This window comes from Oncorhynchus clarkii, chromosome 22, assembly GCF_045791955.1.
Source record: "Oncorhynchus clarkii lewisi isolate Uvic-CL-2024 chromosome 22, UVic_Ocla_1.0, whole genome shotgun sequence".
NCBI lineage: Eukaryota > Metazoa > Chordata > Actinopteri > Salmoniformes > Salmonidae > Oncorhynchus > Oncorhynchus clarkii.
In genome coordinates this window covers 47,624,287-47,645,255 of record NC_092168.1, presented here as the reverse complement: position 1 = coordinate 47,645,255, position 20,969 = coordinate 47,624,287, and positions in this window count along the sequence as shown.

Genomic DNA, 20,969 nt, shown 5'->3' with positions numbered 1-20,969 from the left:
CTCGCCCCCTGTTGGATTTTTGAGGTGTTACAATTGGCAATTGCCATATGGCATTTGCCATATACTTTGCACGAATCAACGCCGCTTTGGGTGGTATTGGACATCGTGTACATGGTTTGTCCAATGCCAATATCTTGACATTCATTTTTGTACAAATCAGGGGGGTATTCCCTTACTATACAGGCCCTGGTGACATGTTACTTTACTATACAGGCCATGGTGACATGTTACTTTACTCTACAGGCCCTAGTGACATGTTACTTTACTATACAGGCCCTGGTGACAACATGTTACTTTACTATACAGGCCCTGATGACATGCTACTTTACTATACAGGCCCTTGTGACATGTTACTTTACTCTACAGGCCCTGTTTACATGTTACTTTACTATACAGGCCCTGGTGACATGTTACTTTACTATACAGGCCCTGGTGACAGGCTACTTTACTATACAGGCCCTGGTGACAGCAGGTTACTTTACTATACAGGCCCTGATGACATGCTACTTTACTATACAGGAATTGGTGACAACATGTTACTTTACTATACAGGTCCTGGTGACATGTTACTTTACTATACAGGCCCTGGTGACATGTTACTCTACTATACAGTCCCTGGTGACATGCTACTTTACTATACATGCCCTGGTGACATGCTACTTTACGATACAGGCCCTGGTGACAGCATGCTACTTTACTATACAGGCCCTGGTGACATGTTACTTTACTATACAGGCCCTGGTGACAACATGTTACTTTACTATACAGGCCCTGGTGACAAAATTCTACTTTACTATACAGGGCCTGGTGACCTGTTACTTGACTATACAGGCCCTGGTGACATGCTATTTTACTATACAGGCCCTGGTGACATGTTACTTTACAATACAGGACCTGGTGACATGTTACTCTACAATACAGGCCCTGGTGACCTGTTACTTGACTATACAGGCCCTGGTGACATGCTACTTTACTATACAGGCCCTGGTGACCTGTTACTTGACTATACAGGCCCTGGTGACATGCTACTTTACTATACAGGCCCTGGTGACATGTTACTTTACTACACAGGCCCTGGTGACATGTTACTTTAGTATACAGGCCCTGGTGACAATATGTTACTGCACTAGAAAGGCCCTGGTGACATGTTACTTTAATATCCAGTCCCTGGTGACAACATGTTACTTTACTATACAGGCCCTGGTGACATGTTACTTTACTATGAAGGCCCTGGTGACAACATGTTACCTTACTATACAGGCCCTGGGGACAACAATTTACTTTACTATACAGGCCATGGTGACATGTTACTTTACTCTACAGGCCCTAGTGACATGTTACTTTACTATACAGGCCCTGGTGACAACATGTTACTTTACTATACAGGCCCTTGTGACATGTTACTTTACTCTACAGGCCCTGTTTACATGTTACTTTACTATACAGGCCCTGGTGACATGTTACTTTACTATACAGGCCCTGGTGACATGCTACTTTACTATACAGGCCCTGGTGACAGCAGGTTACTTTACTATACAGGCCCTGATGACATGCTACTTTACTATACAGGAATTGGTGACAACATGTTACTTTACTATACAGGTCCTGGTGACATGTTACTTTACTATACAGGCCCTGGTGACATGTTACTCTACTATACAGTCCCTGGTGACATGCTACTTTACTATACATGCCCTGGTGACATGCTACTTTACGATACAGGCCCTGGTGACAGCATGCTACTTTACTATACAGGCCCTGGTGACATGTTACTTTACTATACAGGCCCTGGTGACAACATGTTACCTTACTATACAGGCCCTGGTGACAAAATTCTACTTTACTATACAGGCCCTGGTGACCTGTTACTTGACTATACAGGCCCTGGTGACATGCTATTTTACTATACAGGCCCTGGTGACATGTTACTTTACTATACAGGACCTGGTGACATGTTACTCTACTATACAGGCCCTGGTGACCTGTTACTTGACTATACAGGCCCTGGTGACATGCTACTTCACTATACAGGCCCTGGTGACCTGTTACTTGACTATACAGGCCCTGGTGACATGCTAATTTACTATACAGGCCCTGGTGACATGTTACTTTACTATACAGGACCTGGTGACATGTTACTCTATTATACAGGCCCTGGTGACAGGCTACCTTACTATACAGGCCTTGGTGACATGTTACTTGACTATACAGGCCCTGGTGACATGCTACTTTACTATACAGGCCCTGGTGACATGTTACTTTACTATACAGGCCCTGGTGACATGTTACTTTATTATACAGGCCCTGGTGACAATATGTTACTGCACTAGAAAGGCCCTGGTGACATGTTACTTTAATATACAGTCCCTGGTGAAAAACATGTTACTTTACTATACAGGCCCTGGTGACAACATGTTACCTTACTATACAGGCCCTGGGGACAACAATTTACTTTACTATACAGGCCCTGGTGACATGTTACTTTACTATACATGCCCTGGTGACATGTTACTTTACTATACAGGCCCTGGTGACATGTTACCTTACAATACAGGCCCTGATGACATGCTACTTTACTATTCAGGCCCTGGTGACAACATGTTACTTTACTATACAGGCCCTGGTGACATGTTACTTGACTATAAAGGCCCTGGTGACATGTTACTTTACTATACATGCCCTGGTGACATGTTACTTTACTATACAGGCCCTGGTGACATGTTACTTTACCATAAAGGCCCTGGTGACAGCATGTTACTTTACTATACAGGCCCTGGTGACATGTTACTTTACTATACAGGCCCTGGTGACAGCATGTTACTTTACTATACAGGCCCTGGTGACAACATGTTACTTTACTATACAGGCCCTGGTGACAACATGTTACTTTACTATACTGGCCCTGGTTACATGTCACTTTACTATGAAGGCCCTGGTGACAACATGTTACTTTACTAGACAGGCCCTGGTGAAATGTTACTTTACTATACAGGCCCTGGTGACATGTTATTTTACTATACAGTCCCTGGTAACAACATGTTACTTTACTATACAGGCCCTGGTGACATGTTACTTTACTATTCAGGCCCTGGTGACATGTTACTCTACGATACAGAACCTGGTGACATGTTACTTTACTATACAGGCCCTGGTGACAACATGTTACCTTACTATACAGGCCCTGGTGACAACATGCAACTTTACTATACAGGCCCTGGTGACCTGTTACTTGACTGTACAGGCCCTGGTGACCTGTTACTTGACTGTACAGGCCCTGGTGACATGCTACTTTCCTATACAGGCCCTGGTGACATGTTACTTTACTATACAGGACCTGGTGACATGTTACTCTACTATACAGGCCCTGGTGACCTGTTACTTGACTATACAGGCCCTGGTGACATGCTACTTTACTATACAGGCCCTGGTGACCTGTTACTTGACTATACAGGCCCTGGTGACATGCTACTTTACTATACAGGCCCTGGTGACATGTTACTTTACTATACAGGACCTGGTGACATTATTACTCTACTATACAGGCCCTGGTGACATGCTACCTTACTATACAGGCCCTGGTGACATGTTACTTGACTATACAGGCCCTGGTGACATGCTACTTTACTATACAGGCCCTGGTGACATGTTACTTTACTATACAGACACTGGTGACATGTTACTTTACTATACAGGCCCTGGTGACATGTTACTTTATTATACAGGCCCTGGTGACAATATGTTACTGCACTAGAAAGGCCCTGGTGACATGTTACTTTAATATACAGTCCCTGGTGACAACATGTTACTTTACTATACAGGCCCTGGTGACAACATGTTACTTTACTATACAGGCCCTGGGGACAACAATTTACTTTACTATACAGGCCCTGGTGACATGTTACTTTACTATACAGGCCCTGGTGACATGTTACTTTACTATACAGGCCCTGGTGACATGTTACTTTACTATACATGCCCTGGTGACATGTTACTTTACTATACAGGCCCTGGTGACATGTTACCTTACAATACAGGCCCTGATGACATGCTACTTTACTATACAGGCCCTGGTGACAACATGTTACTTTACTATACAGGCCCTGGTGACATGTTACTTTACTATACAGGCCCTGGTGACAGCATGTTACTTTACTATACAGGCCCTGGTGACATGCTACCTTAATATACAGCACCTGGTGACATGTTACTTTACTATACAGGCCATGGTGACATGTTACTTTACTATACAGGCCCTGGTGACAACATGTTACTTTACTATACAGGCCCTGGTTACATGTCACTTTACTATAAAGGCCCTGGTGACATGTTACTTTACTATACATGCCCTGGTGACATGTTACTTTACTATACAGGCCCTGGTGACATGTTACTTTACTATAAAGGCCCTGGTGACAACATGTTACTTTACTATACCGGCCCTGGTGACATGTTACTTTACTATACATGCCCTGGTGACATGTTACTTTACTATACAGGCCCTGGTGACATGTTACTTTACTATACAGGCCCTGGTGACATGTTACTTTACTATACAGGCCCTGGTGACAACATGTTACTTTACTATACAGGCCCTGGTGACATGTTACTTTACTATACAAGCCCTGGTGACATGTTACTTTACTATACAGGACCTGGTGACATGTTACTTTACTATACAGGCCCTGGTGACATGCTACTTTACTATACAGGCCCTGGTGACAGCATGTTACTTTACTATACAGGCCCTGGTGACATGCTACTTTACTATACAGGCCCTGGTGACATGTTACTTTACTATACAGGCCCTGGTGACATGTTACTTTACTATACAGGCCCTGGTGACATGTTACTTTATTATACAGGCCCTGGTGACAATATGTTACTGCACTAGAAAGGCCCTGGTGACATGTTACTTTAATATACAGTCCCTGGTGACAACATGTTACTTTACTATACAGGCCCTGGTGACAACATGTTACTTTACTATACAGGCCCTGGGGACAACAATTTACTTTACTATACAGGCCCTGGTGACATGTTACTTTACTATACAGGCCCTGGTGACATGTTACTTTACTATACAGGACCTGGTGACATGTTACTTTACTATACATGCCCTGGTTACATGTTACTTTACTATACAGGCCCTGGTGACATGTTACCTTACAATACAGGCCCTGATGACATGCTACTTTACTATTCAGGCCCTGGTGACAACATGTTACTATACTATACAGGCCCTGGTGACATGTTACTTGACTATAAAGGCCCTGGTGACATGTTACTTTACTATACATGCCCTGGTGACATGTTACTTTACTATACATGCCCTGGTGACATGTTACTTTACTATAAAGGCCCTGGTGACAGCATGTTACTTTACTATACAGGCCATGGTGACATGTTACTTTACTATACAGGCCCTGGTGACAACATGTTACTTTACTATACAGGCCCTGGTTACATGTCACTTTACTATAAAGGCCCTTGTGACATGTTACTTTACTATACATGCCCTGGTGACATGTTACTTTACTATACAGGCCCTGGTGACATGTTACTTTACTATAAAGGCCCTGGTGACAACATGTTACTTTACTATACCGGCCCTGGTGACATGTTACTTTACTATACATGCCCTGGTGACATGTTACTTTACTATACAGGCCCTGGTGACATGTTACTTTACTATACAGGCCCTGGTGACATGTTACTTTACTATACAGGCCCTGGTGACAACATGTTACTTTACTATACAGGCCCTGGTGACATGTTACTTTACTATACAAGCCCTGGTGACATGTTACTTTACTATACAGGACCTGGTGACATGTTACTTTACTATACAGGCCCTGGTGACATGCTACTTTACTATACAGGCCCTGGTGACAGCATGTTACTTTACTATACAGGCCCTGGTGACATGCTACTTTACTATACAGGCCCTGGTGACATGTTACTTTACTATACAGGCCCTGGTGACATGTTACTTTACTATACAGGCCCTGGTGACATGTTACTTTATTATACAGGCCCTGGTGACAATATGTTACTGCACTAGAAAGGCCCTGGTGACATGTTACTTTAATATACAGTCCCTGGTGACAACATGTTACTTTACTATAAAGGCCCTGGTGACAACATGTTACTTTACTATACAGGCCCTGGGGACAACAATTTACTTTACTATACAGGCCCTGGTGACATGTTACTTTACTATACAGGCCCTGGTGACCTGTTACTTTACTATACAGGACCTGGTGACATGTTACTTTACTATACATGCCCTGGTTACATGTTACTTTACTATACAGGCCCTGGTGACATGTTACCTTACAATACAGGCCCTGATGACATGCTACTTTACTATTCAGGCCCTGGTGACAACATGTTACTATACTATACAGGCCCTGGTGACATGTTACTTGACTATAAAGGCCCTGGTGACATGTTACTTTACTATACATGCCCTGGTGACATGTTACTTTACTATACATGCCCTGGTGACATGTTACTTTACTATAAAGGCCCTGGTGACAGCATGTTACTTTACTATACAGGCCCTGGTGACATGTTACTTTACTATACAGGCCCTGGTGACAGCATGTTACTTTACTATACAGGCCCTGGTGACAACATGTTACTTTACTATACAGGCCCTGGTGACAACATGTTACTTTACTATACAGGCCCTGGTTACATGTCACTTTACTATGAAGGCCCTGGTGACAACATGTTACTTTACTAGACAGGCCCTGGTGAAATGTTACTTTACTATACAGGCCCTGGTGACATGTTATTTTACTATACAGTCCCTGGTAACAACATGTTACTTTACTATACAGGCCCTGGTGACATGTTACTTTACTATTCAGGCCCTGGTGACATCTTACTCTACGATACAGAACCTGGTGACATGTTACTTTACTATACAGGCCCTGGTGACAACATGTTACCTTACTATACAGGCCCTGGTGACAACATGCGACTTTACTATACAGGCCCTGGTGACCTGTTACTTGACTATACAGGCCCTGGTGACCTGTTACTTGACTATACAGGCCCTGGTGACATGCTACTTTCCTATACAGGCCCTGGTGACATGTTACTTTACTATACAGGACCTGGTGACATGTTACTCTACTATACAGGCCCTGGTGACCTGTTACTTGACTATACAGGCCCTGGTGACATGCTACTTTACTATACAGGCCCTGGTGACCTGTTACTTGACTATACAGGCCCTGGTGACATGCTACTTTACTATACAGGCCCTGGTGACATGTTACTTTACTATACAGGACCTGGTGACATTATTACTCTACTATACAGGCCCTGGTGACATGCTACCTTACTATACAGGCCCTGGTGACATGTTACTTTACTATACAGGCCCTGGTGACATGTTACTTTACTATACAGGCCCTGGTGACATGTTACTTTACTATACAGGCCCTGGTGACATGTTACTTTATTATACAGGCCCTGGTGACAATATGTTACTGCACTAGAAAGGCCCTGGTGACATGTTACTTTAATATACAGTCCCTGGTGACAACATGTTACTTTACTATACAGGCCCTGGTGACAACATGTTACTTTACTATACAGGCCCTGGGGACAACAATTTACTTTACTATACAGGCCCTGGTGACATGTTACTTTACTATACAGGCCCTGGTGACATGTTACTTTACTATACAGGCCCTGGTGACATGTTACTTTACTATACATGCCCTGGTTACATGTTACTTTACTATACAGGCCCTGGTGACATGTTACCTTACAATACAGGCCCTGATGACATGCTACTTTACTATTCAGGCCCTGGTGACAACATGTTACTATACTATACAGGCCCTGGTGACATGTTACTTGACTATAAAGGCCCTGGTGACATGTTACTTTACTATACATGCCCTGGTGACATGTTACTTTACTATACAGGCCCTGGTGACATGTTACTTTACTATAAAGGCCCTGGTGACAGCATGTTACTTTACTATACAGGCCCTGGTGACATGTTACTTTACTATACAGGCCCTGGTGACAGCATGTTACTTTACTATACAGGCCCTGGTGACAACATGTTACTTTACTATACAGGCCCTGGTGACAACATGTTACTTTACTATACAGGCCCTGGTTACATGTCACTTTACTATGAAGGCCCTGGTGACAACATGTTACTTTACTAGACAGGCCCTGGTGAAATGTTACTTTACTATACAGGCCCTGGTGACATGTTATTTTACTATACAGTCCCTGGTAACAACATGTTACTTTACTATACAGGCCCTGGTGACATGTTACTTTACTATTCAGGCCCTGGTGACATCTTACTCTACGATACAGAACCTGGTGACATGTTACTTTACTATACAGGCCCTGGTGACAACATGTTACCTTACTATACAGGCCCTGGTGACAACATGCGACTTTACTATACAGGCCCTGGTGACCTGTTACTTGACTATACAGGCCCTGGTGACCTGTTACTTGACTATACAGGCCCTGGTGACATGCTACTTTCCTATACAGGCCCTGGTGACATGTTACTTTACTATACAGGACCTGGTGACATGTTACTCTACTATACAGGCCCTGGTGACCTGTTACTTGACTATACAGGCCCTGGTGACATGCTACTTTACTATACAGGCCCTGGTGACCTGTTACTTGACTATACAGGCCCTGGTGACATGCTACTTTACTATACAGGCCCTGGTGACATGTTACTTTACTATACAGACCCTGGTGACATGTTACTTTACTATACAGGCCCTGGTGACATGTTACTTTATTATACAGGCCCTGGTGACAATATGTTACTGCACTAGAAAGGCCCTGGTGACATGTTACTTTAATATACAGTCCCTGGTGACAACATGTTACTTTACTATACAGGCCCTGGTGACAACTTGTTACCTTACTATACAGGCCCTGGGGACAACAATTTACTTTACTATACAGGCCCTGGTGAAATGTTACTTTACTATACAGGCCCTGGTGACATGTTACTTTACTATACAGGCCCTGGTGACATGTTACTTTACTATACATGCCCTGGTGACATGTTACTTTACTATACAGGCCCTGGTGACATGTTACCTTACAATACAGGCCCTGATGACATGTTACTTTACTATACAGGCCCTGGTGACATGTTACTTGACTATAAAGGCCCTGGTGACATGTTACTTTACTATACATGCCCTGGTGACATGTTACTTTACTATACAGGCCCTGGTGACATGTTACTTTACTATAAAGGCCCTGGTGACAGCATGTTACTTTACTATACAGGCCCTGGTGACATGTTACTTTACTATACAGGCCCTGGTGACATGTTACTTTATTATACAGGCCCTGGTGACAATATGTTACTGCACTAGAAAGGCCCTGGTGACATGTTACTTTAATATACAGTCCCTGGTGACAACATGTTACTTTACTATACAGGCCCTGGTGACAACATGTTACCTTACTATACAGGCCCTGGGGACAACAATTTACTTTACTATACAGGCCCTGGTGACATGTTACTTTACTATACAGGCCCTGGTGACATGTTACTTTACTATACAGGCCCTGGTGACATGTTACTTTACTATACATGCCCTGGTGACATGTTACTTTACTATACAGGCCCTGGTGACATGTTACCTTACAATACAGGCCCTGATGACATGTTACTTTACTATACAGGCCCTGGTGACATGTTACTTGACTATAAAGGCCCTGGTGACATGTTACTTTACTATACATGCCCTGGTGACATGTTACTTTACTATACAGGCCCTGGTGACATGTTGCTTTACTATAAAGGCCCTGGTGACAGCATGTTACTTTACTATACAGGCCCTGGTGACATGTTACTTTACTATACAGGCCCTGGTGACAGCATGTTACTTTACTATACAGGCCCTGGTGACAACATGTTACTTTACTATGCAGGCCCTGGTGACAACATGTTACTTTACTATACAGGCCCTGGTTACATGTCACTTTACTATGAAGGCCCTGGTGACAACATGTAACTTTACTAGACAGGCCCTGGTGAAATGTTACTTTACTATACAGGCCCTGGTGACATGTTATTTTACTATACAGTCCCTGGTAACAACATGTTACTTTACTATACAGGCCCTGGTGTCATGTTACTTTTACTATACAGGCCCTGGTGACATGTTACTCTACTATACAGAACCTGGTGACATGTTACTTTACTATACAGAACCTGGTGACAACATGTTACCTTACTATACAGGCCCTGGTGACATGTTACTTTACTATACAGGCCCTGGTGACATGTTACTCTACTATACAGGCCCTGTTGACATGCTACTTTACTATACAGGCCCTGGTGACAACATGCTACTTTACTATACAGGCCCTGGTGACAGCATGTTACTTTACTATACAGGCTCTGGTGACATGCTACTTTACTATACAGGCCCTGGTGACATGTTACTCTACTATACAGGCCCTGGTGACCTGTTACTTGACTATACAGGCCCTGGTGACATGCTACTTTACTATACAGGCCCTGGTGACCTGTTACTTGACTATACAGGCCCTGGTGACATGCTACTTTACTATACAGGCCCTGGTGACATGTTACTTTACTATACAGGACCTGGTGACATTATTACTCTACTATACAGGCCCTGGTGACATGCTACCTTACTATACAGGCCCTGGTGACATGTTACTTTACTCTACAGGCCCTGGTGACATGTTACTTTACTATACAGGCCCAGGTGACAACATGTTACCTTACTATACAGGCCCTGGTGACAACATGTTACTTTACTTTACAGGCCCTGGTGACATGTTACTTTACTATACAGGCCCTGGTGACATGTTACTTTACTATACAGGCCCTGGTGACAAAATGTTTCTTTACTATACAGGCCCTGGTGACATGTTGCTTTACTATACAGGCACTGGTGACAACATGTTACTTTACTATACAGGCCCTGGTGACATGCTACTTTACTATACAGGCCCTGGCGACATGTTACTCTACTATACAGTCCCTGGTGACATTCTACTTTACTATACAGGCCCTGGTGACATGCTACTTTACTATACAGGCCCTGTTGACAGCATGTTACTTTACTATACAGGCCGTGGTGACATGTCACTTTACTAAACAGGCCCTGGTGACCTGTTACTTGACTATACAGGCCCTGGTGACATGCTACTTTACTATCCAGGCCCTGGTGACATGTTACTTTACTATACAGGCCTTGGTGACAACTTTTTACCTTACATACCTTAAGGGAACATTTCGGCATTTCGTGTATGATCAGTGAGAAAGTCCATATTGCAAATGTACGGTCCCTTACTAGACGTCCGAAATCGTTTGTAAAATTCGCGGTCGGCGTCGGGCCGTGCGGTAGGGCCAGACCTACCGGGAAGTCATCAAATGAACTTTGTCGGACATTCGGTTTCCGTTTTATAAAATAAACAAGTTTTTGAGCGTTTTTCCGCTATCCCGGAATTTCCCACAAGAGGGCATACGGAATCATATGGCAATTTGGCAAAACATCACGAATCACGACGGGGCCTTATCTCGAAAACGGAAAATATTTCGAAGCCGAAACTTGGTGAGCGTAGGTTTGGCATAATGGGCAGTTGGCCCCGAACAATATGGCGTCTAGGCCTCGACGGTTTTTGAGTTATGGCCGTTTTTCTGGGATTAAAGGTCCTAAATGGAAATAGAGAAATTATTTTTCCACTTCAGGTCAAAGTCAAGGAGCCTCCGGTGTCAATAAAAAAAGAACCAGCCATTTATCTATCGTCATTTAAGAGAAACGGAACAATGACAACTTGGCGATGGTCACAAATAGGCGTTTTTTTTTTTCAACGGTTGCAGATCCAGTTGCAGGGTGTTCATACGAATCTTTTTAAAGTGTGCTGCGGAGCTCTGCGAGATTTCTGTGATTTTCTATGATTTTCTGAAATAACACACACATACTAAACCCTCCGTAAATAACTCAGTTGTTAACGTAAAGACTTAAAACTCAGGATTCTGTAACAGCATACCCCAATGAGGATATGTGGTGATTTATAGCTTCCTGTGCCAACCGGAAGTGCCAAAATTGGTGTCTCAGGGGCTGTTTCAAAGGGTTAAAAAAGTCTGATCTGTCCAAAACTTCATATATGTGATTAGGCAACCCCCATGAACTGTAAATCAGTCATTTTTCCCCAAAAAAATCAAAGGAAAAAAAAATCACACTAAAACACACCTTGGATGGAGGGACGTATTGGGGTGCGTAGAGACAGACAGTGGCTGCAATAGTTAGCTTTGTTGGAGCTAAAAAAGAACCGTCAGACCTAGAGTTCCGAAACTTTAGAAACCTGTTCTAGACCTCCGGTCGATGGTGCGTGGTGAGTTACGTGGCTCTAGACGGTTCTCGGACCGAGAAACAGCCTCGTACATTTGCAATACCTTCAATTCATTTTGACCATTACGAAAATGACGACGTTTAGAAAAGTCTCAGAGACGCAAGGCTAGGTGCATTGAAACCGGCTCGGCCCATAGAGACAGACCCCAACGTTTCTGTCCGATAGCTCGTTCAAGGACCCCGTAGCAAGGCATGGAAAAAAGTGGATTTTCAGCACCAATTAGGGTTTTTCTCGGACACCAAATGACCTATCGAGCCGAAACTCGGGATTCGGGGTCGCCTCACATAGGACTTCACATAATGTCCGAACTGGACCCGCAGCTAGAACGTAACTATGTGTTTTACCTTTTTATTATGTTTTAAACTAAAGGCGCTGTGAATTATGGGACTGCTCTGACATATGTGATAGTTGGCTTCTAAATGAGTAGTAAAAAGTGGGTTTGGTGTCATAATGACATCTAATTGACTGATGGACACTGACTTGCTAGTTGACTTTTGTGCATTTGCAATATGTTTAAACGGAGAGGGACCATCACCAAAATGGCATTCTGAAATCAACACAAAAAATGGCATCACCATAGTCTCCAGACTGTGCTGAGTTCAACGAGCTATCCCGCTTGACCGTAGCTCGCTCGGTCTAAGCGCAACGACCATTAGAAAAGTAGGCCCAAAATGAAGCCTGCCCCACAATGTCATTTGCTTTTGAGTGACAGTGAGAGAACCGTTAGGGTGAGAAGAAAAATTCCACCACATGAATGTTCCTAAGGTCCTCCCGATCTGTACACGCCTAACATTGACCGTGTGGCATTAACCCTTAAGAGTAAAACAGTGTTTTTTGATCTCACAGATTACAGTGTCATCTCTCCCCATAGGAATACATTGCCTGCACCCCTAATTTCAACCTGAAGTCTATATGGGTTATGAATGCCGTATGAACCTGTCTTCGGTACCAGTCCATCAGGCCACTATGAGGTCTACCTGTGTTGATTCTGAGCTTCCTGGACCAACCGGAAGTGGTTAAAATGCCCCTAAAAGTGTTTACCCATACCCTGCCTGCAGTTTGACAGACATAGTGCATTCAACCCTGTGTAAATCAGTCAGTTCTTAACGTAAGGACTTAAAACTCAGGATTCTGTAACAGCATACCCCAATGGGGATATGTGTTGATTTATAGCTTCCTGTGCCAACCGGAAGTGCCATAACTGGTGTCTCAGGGGCTGTTTCGAGGGGTTAAAAAAGTCTGATCTTTCCAAAACTTCATATGTGTGATTAGGCAACCCCCATGAACTGTAAATCAGTCATTTTTCCCCAAAAAAATCAAAGGAAAAAAAAATCACACTAAAACACACCTTGGATGGAGGGACGTATTGGGGTGCGTAGAGACAGACAGTGGCTGCAATAGTTAGCTTTGTTGGAGCTAAAAAAGAACCGTCAGACCTAGAGTTCCGAAACTTTAGAAACCTGTTCTAGACCTCCGGTTGATGGTGCGTGGTGAGTTACGTGGCTCTAGACGGTTCTCGGACCGAGAAACAGCCTCGTACATTTGCAATACCTTCAATTCATTTGGACCATTACGAAAATGACGACGTTTAGAAAAGTCTCAGAGACGCAAGGCTAGGTGCATTGAAACCGGCTCGGCCCATAGAGACGGACTCCGACGTGTCTGTCCGATAGCTCGTTCAAGGACCCCGTAGCAAGGCATGGAAAAAAGTGGATTTTCAGCACCAATTAGGGTTTTTCTCGGACACCAATGACCTATCGAGCCGAAACTCGGGATTCGGGGTCGCCTCACATAGGCCTTCACATAATGTCCGAACTGGACCCGCAGCTAGAACGTAACTATGTGTTTTACCTTTTTATTATGTTTTAAACCGAAGGCGCTGTGAATTATGGGACTGCTCTGACATATGTGATAGTTGGCTACTAAATGAGTAGGAAAAAGTGGGTTTGGTGTCAATTGATATCCATTTGGTGTCATAATGACATCTAATTGACTGATGGACACTGACTTGCTAGTTGACTTTTGTACATTTGCAATATGTTTAAACGGAGAGGGACCATCACCAAAATGGCATTCTGAAATCAACACAAAAAATGGCATCACCATAGTCTCCAGACTGTGCCGAGTTCAAGGAGACGCCCCGCTTGACCGTAGCTCGTTCTGAGTGCAGCAAACTTGAAAAAAAGAAGGCCCAAAATGAAGCCTGCACCACAATGTCATTTGCTTTTGGGTGACAGTGAGAGAACCGTTAGAGTGAGAAGAAAAATTGCACCACATGAATGTTCCTAAGGTCCTCCCGATCTGAACAAGCCTAACCTTGACCGTGTGGCATTAACCCTTAACAGTAAAACAGTGTTTTTTGATCTCACAGATTACAGTGTCATCTCTCCCCATAGGAATACATTGCCTGCACCCCTAATTTCAACCTGAGGCCTATGTGGGTTATGAATGCCGTATGAACCTGTCTTTGGTACCAGTCCATCAGGCCACTATGAGGTCTACCTGTGTTGATTCTAAGCTTCCTGGACCAACCGGAAGTGGTTAAAATGCCCCTAAAAGTGTTTACCCATACACTGCATGCAGTTTGATAGACATAGTGCATTCAACCCTGTGTAGATCAGTCAATTCTTAACGTAAGGACTTAAAACTCAGGATTCTGTAACAGCATACCCCAATGAGGATATGTGTTGATTTATAACTTCCTGTGCCAACCGGAAGTGCCATAATTGGTGTCTCAGGGGCTGTTTCGAAGGGTTAAAAAAGTCTGATCTTTCCAAAACTTCATATGTGTGATTAGGCAACCCCCATGAACTGTAAATCAGTCATTTTTCCCAAAAAAATTCAAAGGAAAAAAAAATCACACTAAAACACAACTTGGAAGGAGGGACGTATTGGGGTGCGTAGAGACAGACAGTGGCTCCAATAGTTAGCTTTGTTGGAGCTAAAAAAGAACCGTCGGACCTAGAGTTCCGAAACTTTAGAAACCTGTTCTAGACCTCCCGTAGATGGTGCGTGGTGAGTTACGTGGCTCTAGAAGGTTCTCGGACCGAGAAACAGCCTTGTACATTTGAAATAACTTCAATTCATTTTTGCATCACGAAAATGACGACATTTAGAAATGTCCCAGAGTCGCAAGACTAGGTGCATTGCGAACGTCTCGGCCCATATAGACAGACCCCAACGTTTCTGTCCAATAGCTCATTCAAGGACCCCGTAGCAAGTCATGGAAAATAGTGGATTTTCAGCACCAATTAGGGTTTTTCTCGGACGCCAAATGACCTATCGAGCCGAAACTCGGGATTCGGGGTCGCCTCACATAGGACTTCACATAATGTCCGAACTGGACCCGCAGCTAGAACGTAACTATGTGTTTTACCTTTTTATTATGTTTTAAACTAAAGGCGCTGTGAATTATGGGACTGCTCTGACATATGTGATAGTTGGCTTCTAAATGAGTAGGAAAAAGTGGGTTTGGTGTCATAATGACATCTAATTGACTGATGGACACTGACTTGCTAGTTGACTTTTGTGCATTTGCAATATGTTTAAACGTAAAGACTTATACATAGTGCATTCAACCCTGTGTAAATCAGTCAGTTCTTAACGTAAGGACTTAAAACTCAGGATTCTGTAACAGCATACCCCAATGAGGATATGTGGTGATTTATAGCTTCCTGTGCCAACCGGAAGTGCCATAACTGGTGTCTCAGGGGCTGTTTCGAGGGGTTAAAAAAGTCTGATCTTTCCAAAACTTCATATGTGTGATTAGGCAACCCCCATGAACTGTAAATCAGTCATTTTTCCCAAAAAAAATCAAAGGAACAAGTTGGATGGAGGGACGTATTGGGGTGCGTAGAGACAGACAGTGGCTGCAATAGTTAGCTTTGTTGGAGCTAAAAAAGAACCGTCGGACCTAGAGTTCCGAAACTTTAGAAACCTGTTCTAGACCTCCGGTCGATGGTGCGTGGTGAGTTACGTGGCTCTAGACGGTTCTCGGACCGAGAAACAGCTTCGTACATTTGCAATACCTTCAATTCATTTTGACCATTACAAAAATGACGACGTTTAGAAAAGTCTCAGAGACGCAAGGCTAGGTGCATTGAAACCGGCTCGGCCCATAGAGACGGACCCCAACGTTTCTGTCCGATAGCTCGTTCAAGGACCCCGTAGCAAGGCATGGAAAATAGTGGATTTTCAGCACCAATTAGGGTTTTTCTCGGACACCAAATGACCTATCGAGCCGAAACTCGGGATTCGGGGTCGCCTCACATAGGACTTCACATGATGTCCGAACTGGACCCGCAGCTAGAACGTAACTATGTGTTTTACCTTTTTATTATGTTTTAAACTGAAGGCGCTGTGAATTATGGGCCTGCTCTGACATATGTGATAGTTGGCTACTAAATGAGTAGGAAAAAGTGGGTTTGGTGTCCATTGATATCCGTTTGGTGTCATAATGACATCTAATTGACTGATGGACACTGACTTGCTAGTTGACTTTTGTGCATTTGCAATATGTTTAAACGGAGAGGGACCATCACCAAAATGTCATTCTGAAATCAACACAAAAAATGACATCCCCATAGTCTCCAGACTGTGACGAGTTCAACGAGACGCCCCGCTTGACCGTAGCTCGTTCTGAGTGCAGCAAACTTGAAAAAAAGAAGGCCCAAAATGAAGCCTGCCCCACAATGTCATTTGATTTTGGGTGGCAGTGAGAGAACCGTTAGGGTGAGAAGCACAATTCGACCTCAGGTACGTTCCTGAGGTCCTCCCGAACCGTGCAAGCCTAAGCTTGACCGTGTGGCATTAACCCTTCACAGTAAAAAGAAGGTGTTTACTTGAAACAGCTTGCTTTGACTTCTCTCCCCATAGGAATACATTGCCTGCACCTCTAAATTCAACCTGAAGCCTATGTGGGTTATGAATGCCTTATGAACCTGTCTTCTATGACAGTCCATCAGACCACTATGAGGTCTACCTGTGTCGAATCTAAGCTTCCTGAAGCAACCGGAAGTGGTTAAAATGCCCCTAAAAGTGTTTACCCATACCCTGCCTGCAGTTTGATAGACATAGTGCATTCAACCCTGTGTAGATCAGTCAATTCTTAACGTAAAGACTTAAAACTCAGGATTCTGTAAGTGGCTATGTCAATCAAGATATGTGTTGACTTATAGCTTCCTGTGCCAACCGGAAGTGCCATAATTGGTGTCTCAGGGGCTGTTTCGAGGGGTTAAAAAAGTCTGATCTCTCCAAAATTGCATATGTGTGACTAGGTAACCCTTCTGAACTTTAAATCAGTCATTTCTCCCAACAGATGTCAAATAAAGCTCCCTCACACACACACAGGAAGGATGGAGTGATAAAGTGCGGTGCTTAAAGACACAGAGAGCAGGAAATGGCATTACCATAGTCTCCAGACTGTGCTGAGTTCAACGAGCTATCCCGCTTGACCGTAGCTCGCTCGGTCTAGGCGCAGCGACCATTAGAATAGTAGGCCCAAAATGAAGCCTGCCCCACAACGTCATTTGATTTTGGGTGAGAGTGAGAGAACCGTTAGGGTGAGAAGAAAAATTCCACCACAGGAATGTTCCTAAGGTCCCCCCGATCCGTGCAAGCCTAAGCTTGACCGTGTGGCGTTAACCCTTCACAGTAAAACAGTGTTTTTTGATCTCACAGAATGCAGTGTCATCTCTCCCCATAGGAATACATTGCCTGCACCCCTAATTTCAACCTGAAGTCTATATGGGTTATGAATGCCGTATGAACCTGTCTTCGGTACCGGTCCATCAGGCCACTATGAGGTCTACCTGTGTTGATTCTGAGCTTCCTGGACCAACCGGAAGTGGTTAAAATGCCCCTAAAAGTGTTTACCCATACCCTGCCTGCAGTTTGATGGACATAGTGCATTCAACCCTGTGTAAATCAGTCAATTCTTAACGTAAGGACTTAAAACTCAGGATTATGTAACAGCATACCCCAATGAGGATATGTGTTGATTTGTAGCTTCCTGTGCCAACCGGAAGTGCCATAATTGGTGTCTCAGGGGCTGTTTCGAAGGGTTAAAAAAGTCAGATCTGTCCAAAACTTCATATATGTGATTAGGCAACCCCCATGAACTGTAAATCAGTCATTTTTCCCCAAAAAATTCAAAGGAAAAAAAAATCACACTAAAACACAAGTTGGAAGGAGGGACGTATTGGGGTGTGTAGAGACAGACAGTGGCTGCAATAGTTAGCTTTGTTGGAGCTAAAAAAGAACCGTCGGACCTAGAGTTCCGAAACTTTAGAAACCTGTTCTAGACCTCCGGTCGATGGTGCGTGGTGAGTTACGTGGCTCTAGACGGTTCTCGGACCGAGAAACAGCCTCGTACATTTGCAATACCTTCAATTCATTTTGACCATTACGAAAATGACGACGTTTAGAAAAGTCTCAGAGACGCAAGGCTAGGTGCATTGAAACCGGCTCGGCCCATAGAGACGGACCCCGACGTTTCTGTCCGATAGCTCGTTCAAGGACCCCGTAGCAAGTCATGGAAAATAGTGGATTTTCAGCACCAATTAGGGTTTTTCTCGGACACCAAATGACCTATCGAGCCGAAACTTGGGATTCGGGGTCGCCTCAGCTAGGCCAACACATAACATAAGAAATGGACCCGCAGCTAGAACGTAACTACGTGTTTTATGGTTTTTTTATGGTTTGAACCCAAGGCGTTGTGAATTTTGGGCCAGCTCTGAAGTATGTAATAGTTGGCTACTAAACGAGTTGGAAAAAGTGGGTTTGGTGTCAGTTTGTATCAGTTTGGTGTCATAATGACATCTAATTGACTGATGGACACTGACTTGCTAGTTGACTTTTGTACATTTGCAATATGTTTAAACAGTGAGGTACCATCACCAAAAGCGACATTCTGAAATCTACCCTAACGAGCGATTGAGATGAACCAGAATCACTGCAAAGCCATCCCGAGTTCATCGGGCCAGTCAATTTCACATTCCTGCAGGATTTTTATAGCATGACAAATTCGTGATGGTACCTGCCCATTGAAACATATTGCAAATGCACAGTGACTTTGAAAAAGTAAGGAAACATAAACATTTTTAAAAAAATTTTAGGTGACCAGTTGCACGCGCATTTGCAATATGATTCTATAGTGAAAAAACATATTGCAAATGCACAGTGACTTTGAAAAAGTAAGGAAACATAAACAAATGGACATAATGAAATCATCATTTTTTTTTCCCCGGTTACCAGTTGCACGCGCATTTGCAATATGATTCTATAGTGAAAAAACATATTGCAAATGCACAGTGACTTTGAAAAAGTAAGGAAACATAAACAAAAAAAATCTAAAAAATGTTTTGGGGGGTGACCAGATGCACGTGCATTTGCAATATGATTCTATAGTGAAAAAACATATTGCAAATGCACAGTGACTTTGAAAAAGTAAGGAAACATAAACATTTTATTTTGATTTTTAGGTGACCAGTTGCACGTGCATTTGCAATATGATTCTATAGTGAAAAAACATATTGCAAATGCACAGTGACTTTGAAAAAGTAAGGAAACATAAACAAAAAAAATCTAACATTTTTTTGGGGGGGTGACCAGATGCACGTGCATTTGCAATATGATTCTATAGTGAAAAAACATATTGCAAATGCACAGTGACTTTGAAAAAGTAAGGAAACATAAACATTTTATTTTGATTTTTAGGTGACCAGTTGCACGTGCATTTGCAATATGATTCTATAGTGAAAAAACATATTGCAAATGCACAGTGACTTTGAAAAAGTAAGGAAACATAAACAAAAAAAATCAAACATTTTTTTGGGGGGGTGACCAGATGCACGTGCATTTGCAATATGATTCTATAGTGAAAAAACATATTGCAAATGCACAGTGACTTTGAAAAAGTAAGAAACAAAAAAAAATACATCTAAAAAATTTTGAGCATGACAAATTCGTGATGGTACCTGCCCATTGAAACATATTGCAAATGCACAGTGACTTTGAAAAAGTAAGGAAACATAAACAAAAAAACATCAACACATTTTTTGGGTAACCAGTTGCATATTTTAGATCACAAGATGACAAAGGTATAGTTTGAGCAAAGTAAAGCTTGAATTTTGAGCATGACAAATTCGTGATGGTACCTGCCCATTAAAACATATTGCAAATGCACAGTGACTTTGAAAAAGTAAGAAACAAAAAAAAATACATCTAAAAAATTTTGAGCATGACAAATTCGTGATGGTACCTGCCCATTGAAACATATTGCAAATGCACAGTGACTTTGAAAAAGTAAGGAAACATAAACAAAAAAACATCAACACATTTTTTGGGTAACCAGTTGCATATTTTAGATCACAAGATGACAAAGGTATAGTTTGAGCAAAGTAAAGCTTGAATTTTGAGCATGACAAATTCGTGATGGTACCTGCCCATTAAAACATATTGCAAATGCACAGTGACTTTGAAAAAGTAAGAAACAAAAAAAAATACATCTAAAAAATTTTGAGCATGACAAATTCGTGATGGTACCTGCCCAT